Below are 7,355 nucleotides of genomic sequence, written 5' to 3'. Positions count from 1 at the left end.
AAATCCCTGCTGACTTCAGTCCCTGCCAACACCACAAAGCACCTCTGCTCTCTGCAGTTGCTTTTGTAGCAGAGTTGGCCAAAGCAAACGTGTCCCAGCCAAAGCATCAGCCTCCAAACTGTCTCTGCTCCTGAACCACCTGAGCTTGTCTGTCAGCATGCTCAGGATGGGCTGGACCTGTTGACAGAGCAGCAGCAGATATTGGGCAGAGACACAGCTGAGCTGCCTGAGCAGTTGCAGCTGGGCGATGGTGGAGGACTGTGCTTCATGTCACCATCCTGTCACAGCCCCCTGGGGCCCCCATGACGGACTGAGGGATGCCATCCCTGAGCAGGGGAACAAAAAAGAACAGTTGCCTTAGGTGTCTTTGTTCTCCCTCCACAGCAGTGCCAACACATGCAGCACTAAAACTCACTTCTCATCCTTCTCCTTCCTTGTTTGGGTCAAAAATTCCCCAGCTAAAGAATGAGGGTTAGCATCTTCCTTCTTACACTCACCACCAGCAGTGTATGTCCCTCTTAATCCCCCAAACTTCAGGGACCTGAGGCCCTTGTCCTTCAAGGGCAGGAGAGAGGATATTGGATTGTGCTCCTTCTCCTTATCTTTTGAGCCAAACACAAGACAGTAATCCTTTTCAAACATCCCAGACCCCAACCAGACAGACATGCACAAGCAGAATGAGGGTATCAAGATCACCAAAGTCTCTGAGTTACCATAGTGAAGGCTCAGAAGTGACTCACTGTAGATAACAGTAAGGTAACTTATTACACTCACATAAGAGAATCAATGCTTCATTTTGGCCTTCACAAACTGCAGGAGCTATATTTCAGCACTTCATCAGAGCCTTGCTATGCAGGGTAAAAGCAGTTGACATGCAAATGCTGAACTATGACCAGAAGTGGCATATTTGGTGTTGCTTGTGAAGCCTGCACTCATGTGCAGGCATAAAACTGGTGTTCAATTGCACAGTTCCTTTATGCTTTTGTCCTGAACCTTCCCTGCATCCAGCACTGAGATGGGATGTCTGAGTGGGATCCCTTTAGGTTATACTGGGAAGTTTGAGAACCTGGCATTTCCTAACTTTTGGTACACATGGCATTGCATCCTAAATATTTCTTTCATGCATTAATTTGATGAATACAACACAGATTGATGTATTCATCAGTCAAACAAGTGGCAGAATGGACAAAGGCTGGCTGCTCCCTTCATGATCTAAAGCTAGCTTCAAGAGGAGGGCAGCGCTGTTCATGCCTAGGAGAATGGTAACAGCAACTGGTGCTCTCAGCTCATGTCACAATGAGAGTCTGAGACCACTTGTAGGACACTGCAGGCTCCTGCAGTTGTGCACTTCCCTGACTAGCCACTCACTACCACCTTCTTGGGAGAAGCACACACTCCCCTTTCCAGCTGTCTGGTGCTCTCAGAAGCATTGCCCAGCATCCCCATACTGGGTGTGTAATGGTCCTGGAGTCAATGAGAAACAACTCCCTGGTTAGGTCCACGTTGCTAAAATAAAAAATGATCAGGCAGATGCTGGCCATGCAGCCAGGTGGAGCAAACTGGCTTCCGCTCACACCAGAACCAGTTCCTTCTGAGCAGTCTTGCCTCATCCCTTCAATATTTGGCCTGGTTCTCCTCTGGCCCCATTAAGGCCCTGTGATCTGCCTTTTCCAAATTTTAGTTCCATTGGAAATGGCAAAAAGCTTCTTCCCTTATTGTATCCATGGGCTTAATGTGTTTTCAGTAGCTTCCTGAACATTTTTTACAGCTCACACACTGCAGACAGGTAACTTACACAGAGCAGACAACCAAACACTCTCAAATACTTCATTTTTATTGCACTCACTGTTAAGCTTGCAACTCCCCATCCCTTTCATCACTAGAGCGCAACACCCTGCTGCTTTTAAAAGAAAGTATGAGCCTTCCACATGGAAATTTGAGCCATCAAATAAAAGGGAAACCAAAAGGAATTAATTTCTACTGTGTTTTATATTCTAGAAGTGTCCTTCTCATTTTTAATATCATCTTCAGATCTTACCATCAACATTTTATTGTGTTTCATTAAAACACTACCACAAAGTGCATCTTCCCTAACAGAAAAGGAAGTACAAATGCGATAAAATCAAGTATTCTTAACCATTTCCCTAATTGTAGCTATTAAACATAGCAGCTGCAGATTAAAATCTCACTTTGAGAAGTCTGTGTGCACATAGACAATAAAGACAGTACTATTTCAGACAATGTAGACGTAAAATTACTTAATTTAAAATGAATGTTTGCTTGAAAATTGGTGTATAAATCAGGACTGTAAGACACAGATTTGAGATCCAAGAGGTACAGAGACTTTTCTCCTCCATGAGAACACCTTTCTCCATCTCAGAGGCTGCAAGTGCTGAGGCTTCAGACACCCTCCTAATGTCTGACAGTACCAAACCAATTCTTGCCCCCACATCCTCCCTTCATGCAGATCACCCTAGAACTTGTGGAAATACATTTATTTCCAGAAGTAGTGGTTTAACAAGCACCAGAAATTTCAAATTTAACTCCTGTGAGTAATTCTTTCTTACTTCATGTTTGCCACACTGGAGACCATTACACAGGTGCCAAGGAGCTGCTGGAGTGCAACAGCCCAAACCTGTAGACAGCCAGACAGTTGCTGTGATGTATTTAGCCCTTCAGGAGAAAAGATGCTTTATTCGAATTGACACAAGAAATTGATCTGTGTGTTCTGCAGCACGCAGTGGAAGTCCTGACCCTAGAGCCTGAGGCCTGCAGCTCTCCAGGTGCCCGCACCCTCAGGCTCCCTGTCTGCTCAGCACTACAGTCCATGCCTTGGACTGCACCGGTACTATCATGTAGCTGTAAGCAAACACAGGCTACAGAGCACTGCAATCATGCACAGGCCATCGAGAATTAAAAGCATAAGGCAGTTAAAAGCCAGGTGAATTGCCTGACTCCAGCAGACTGTACACACTGAGCACACAGTGGGATGGATGCTGAAGTACTCATTAGCCTGTGGCATATTTAATTCCTGACTGTTCTGTGGGCAGCCATGAAATGGTGGTGGGAGTGAGGACAAGAAAGCAGGAAGAATAAATAGTCTGCCCATCAGAAGTGCTTCATAAACAGGTAACAAGCTATAGTGTACAGGATTAGGTCCAGGCTGAGTCCAGAGCCCCATGTCTGTAGCACCTTGCATCAATACCTGCATGACTGCATAAAAAATAAAAAGCAATTAAGTGACTAAAAAAAAGTGATAAAGGGTCATTGAACATTAGTTTCTGCTTCTGTCAATCACAGAGGGGGTGCAAGGCAAAAGCACTGTCGGGGTGCCATCACAGCCAGTAAAGAACCACCCTGTGGGTGAGCTGAGGTGACCACTCTGATCAGGGTAACCAGAAGTATAGTTACCTTGGAGGCACAGTGACAATTTAAGTGTCGCTGTAAGTCATAAGTCCCTTTGCTTTGACTAGTTTCTAACTTCAACAGCACAGGCATCATGCATCAGCAGGACCAGATCTGTGCATGTACCCCATGACCATCTTGTAACAGATGTTCTTGCAACCACAAGCAGCTCTAGCTCCAAATCACAGCCACAGCAAGTTGTTCTTCATCAACCTCTCTGCCTGTGCCAAAGCTCTTGCTGTTTCTGACCTCATACTTTATCAGCTGATGGGGCTTGACAAAAGGAACACATGCCACCTCCAGTGTGATTTGATGATCATACATCACAGTGGGATCTCACCAGTGACAATATGCCCTTCCCAAGGCACTGAGAATCTTTTATCGGCTGCCCACTGCCCTTTTGCTGTACATCAAGGAGACAAGAAAATGTAATAAATCTCAGAACCATTTTAGTGAATCAAAGGAGAGACAAGGGTGTCTCTGGTTGTGTGGTTTTCAGAACAATTATGGGACTGAGTCATGCTGCAAATTTGTTGGACTCATTGATGGGGACTAGACTAGAGAAGGCACAGTGTGTGAAGCTGCCTTTGCCATGAACTATTTAATGTGCTAAGAGGGCACAGGAATATGTGAGTATAGTGGCAAAAATATGGGAGATCCATAAAGCTGCAGCAAAGAGAGCTAGTTTTAGGATGGATAAGATTTTAATGTTGGGGCTGGAGCAAAAGGGACAAGACAATCATTTTCAGAAGGGATTAGAGCTCTCACTCCCTTATTATTTATAGGCCTTTCAACCATGGGATGAGTTGTATGATGGGAAGAGAGGGAGGGAGGGGAATGTCTGATGAGGTTACTACAGGTAACTACACAGGTAACTACACAGACTGCAGCAGGGGAGCAAGCTTTCTCAGAGCAGATCATTTGAGCACATGATCCTGCTTCATGGCCTACCCTTTGACCACTGTAGGAGCTTGATTCCTCCTCTGCTCCAGGGACATTTAGTCAAGCAGTCACAGACCATGACCAAACATCCCTGCGAGACTCCTGCAAAAGGTTGTGCAAGGATGCCCGGAATGTGTGACTGTCCCTAGCTTTGGTGAGCCCTGTGCTCACAGTGTGAGACACAACAGACCTGTGTTTGGCTCTGCAGCAGCAAAGCTGAGGAGCTAATCCAGCAATGAGAACATCTGGATTAATAACATCTGGCATACTCATATGGCAGATGTATGGACCACACATACAGAGCTAGAAAGCCCCTAACTCAACAGACACATAGTTTAAATACAATGGATACAAATAGTATCTCACTTTCACCCAGTAGGACTGAAGCAAAAGTCTTACCACTCTTCACTTAATCATGTTTTACATGGTACATAAAATTATCCTCTTTGTGCTCTGTTCACCACAGCTTTGACAGCCTCTAAACACCTAAGAAAGCCTGGGGCTATGTATTTTTCACTTTGTATATGCTACAACCACATACAATTTCAGGAAGTATTGGAGGATGTCTGCTTGTCTTTTACTTGGAATTAATCTTTTACACCTTTGATTCAAGGAAGTTCCTTGTTATTCTCACTTTCAGATATCACTCAGCTGTGTCAGACACACGGCATTAAAATGAACACAGATAATTTTATTACTTATCCATAATGTTAATTTTATTTTACTGTTTCCTGTGTTGAAATGGCAAAATGACAGAACATTCTCTCATTAAAAAAAAAAAAAAAACCCAAATGATGATACTTGTAAGATAATGGTAAGGGATGTGGTAAGCAAAAGTAGGTTAACTTATTTTACATCAGTTATACAACAGTCTTGTGAATTGTCCTTAATTGGTTTTGGTTATGTCAGGCCTTTATTTAATTCTCCATCACTTTTAAGAGCCCTGAGGTAACGCACTTCACAGAGAGAATATTCTGACTGACTTTGAAAATGTGGTATTGTTGAGCAGAAAGACTCACTGAGCAGACTGCTAGTTTCTTTCAGCAGCAGGAGAGATCCAGGAGGTGATTAGCTTTGTTCTCATTTACAAAGCACCAGTGGGAATTTCTAAAGGGTTTCACAGGCCCTGGGGATAAGGCCAAGAACAAAACAGGGCAGTGAAAAGCAAATAGAGCACTTCATCAATAAACTACTTAGAGATGTCACATCAATAGTAAATTAGGAAGAAAGGAAGGCACTCTAATACTTTCACATAGCAATGGAGGTTTATATATTGTTTTTATTCCTACTTGACTTTTTTTAAACAACTGCACCTCTATCAAACTAAGCTTAGCAGAGGGAATAGAGGTAATACCAACTCACCACAAGGCTATTTGATAAGATTTGAAAGGCAGACATACACTGCTTTGTGCTGGTTCTACAGTGCTGACCTCTCCCAAGGGTTACTACCGCCAGGAACTCCATCCTCGGAAAGGCTGGGAAGAGAGTGCAGCAGTGGGAAAAGGCTACCGGGAACTGCCCGACTGCTTACCAAAGATGCTGAAGTACTGCTGCCACAGCACCCCCTGCCCGCATGTCCCCACAGAGGACACCATCTGCTCGGCAGACACAGGTGTGGATGGAAAGCTAAACAGAAGGGGCAGGGAGACAGTATGTCATTAGTACCTCGGTTTTTATTAATAAATGGTGCTTCTAAAACGTCCATTGCTCCTAACCAGAGGGGAGGAAAAAAGATGAACATTTAAAATAATTTTACAGCTGGAACAAAATCAGCACAGGTCTATGGATCTTTTTTGTAATTGCAATGATGTCGAGGCATTTGTTTGGATTTTAATGCTGCAATAAACCACTAGCAATTAGCTTATTTTTCAAACAAGGATCTCACTTTTAACCATAAGACAGAGTTTTCATTTTAGAAAAGCCTCCACAAACTCAATTTTCTAGGCTGAAACCTTCCCTCCCCCAAAACTCATTTGCCAATTTAGTAACTTTTTGTTCAGATGATTAAACGAAAAATACAAAAATAAACCCTGCTTCAACAAAGCTGTATTTTCAAGTTTAAACCAGCCTCAAAACCATCCCACATCAACTTTGCTCAACAGCAGCTGATAGAAACCGAACAAAAGAGCAACAGAGGCAATTTCACAGCTGCATCATGCAGTCTCGGGTGGGGATGCTGCAAACCTGCTTCAGCATCGTGTATGACTTCTGACGACAGGAACAAAATGGGAAACAACAGAGAGAAACACATCAACTAATTTACTCCTTGCAGCTTGAAGAGGGATGATGTTTTGGTAACCATTCTACAGCCACAGAATATACAGACACAGGGTTTATCCTGTTTTGAGGTAGTATTTAAAACAGGAAGGTCCATTTGGACCGATGCTCCTGACATCAGATGCTCTTTACCAAACAGGCCTTTCTGGAAACCCACCTGCCTCCTAGCACATCCCCAGTGGTTCATTATTTTTGCCACATGAGATTCTTGCCAAAACAGCCATACATTTGAAAGACATCTGCATCCTTGATATGGGAGGCTTAAGATACAGTTCCCTCAGTCTTTGTAAGCAATGCCAAGAGCTTTTCTCTTGCTCTTCAATTGCTTCAAGGGACAGAACGTACCACGACCCTTCCTGCAGAGCACTTGATAGCGAGCCGTGCCTGCAAAGCCTTCCGGGCACAGATCGCCACGGATGCATTCGAGCTTTCAGTCGGGTGACTTCACCGAGGATCCATGCCAGCGCCCTGCGTCCTTGACTCGTGTGATTGTGACCCGTCACCTTACACAGCCCCTGCTCTCAAGCAGCAAGGGATGCTTGAGAGTGACCATTCCTTTGCTCTCAGGAACGACCACCGTGCTCCGGGGATGGAACCCGGGAACTGCTACCTTCCCTTAGTCCTCAGGAGGACAAAAAGGGACATCGTGGCCCACCCCGTACCCTCACGAACCAAGCCCCACGCCCACCGGAGGGGCGGCCCGGAGGGCTGGCAGCGGCGCTGCCCTGCTC

Source organism: Corvus brachyrhynchos, unplaced genomic scaffold, assembly GCF_000691975.1.
Source record: "Corvus brachyrhynchos isolate BGI_N302 unplaced genomic scaffold, ASM69197v1 scaffold117, whole genome shotgun sequence".
Taxonomy (NCBI): domain Eukaryota; kingdom Metazoa; phylum Chordata; class Aves; order Passeriformes; family Corvidae; genus Corvus; species Corvus brachyrhynchos.
This window is presented reverse-complemented; position numbering follows the sequence as displayed.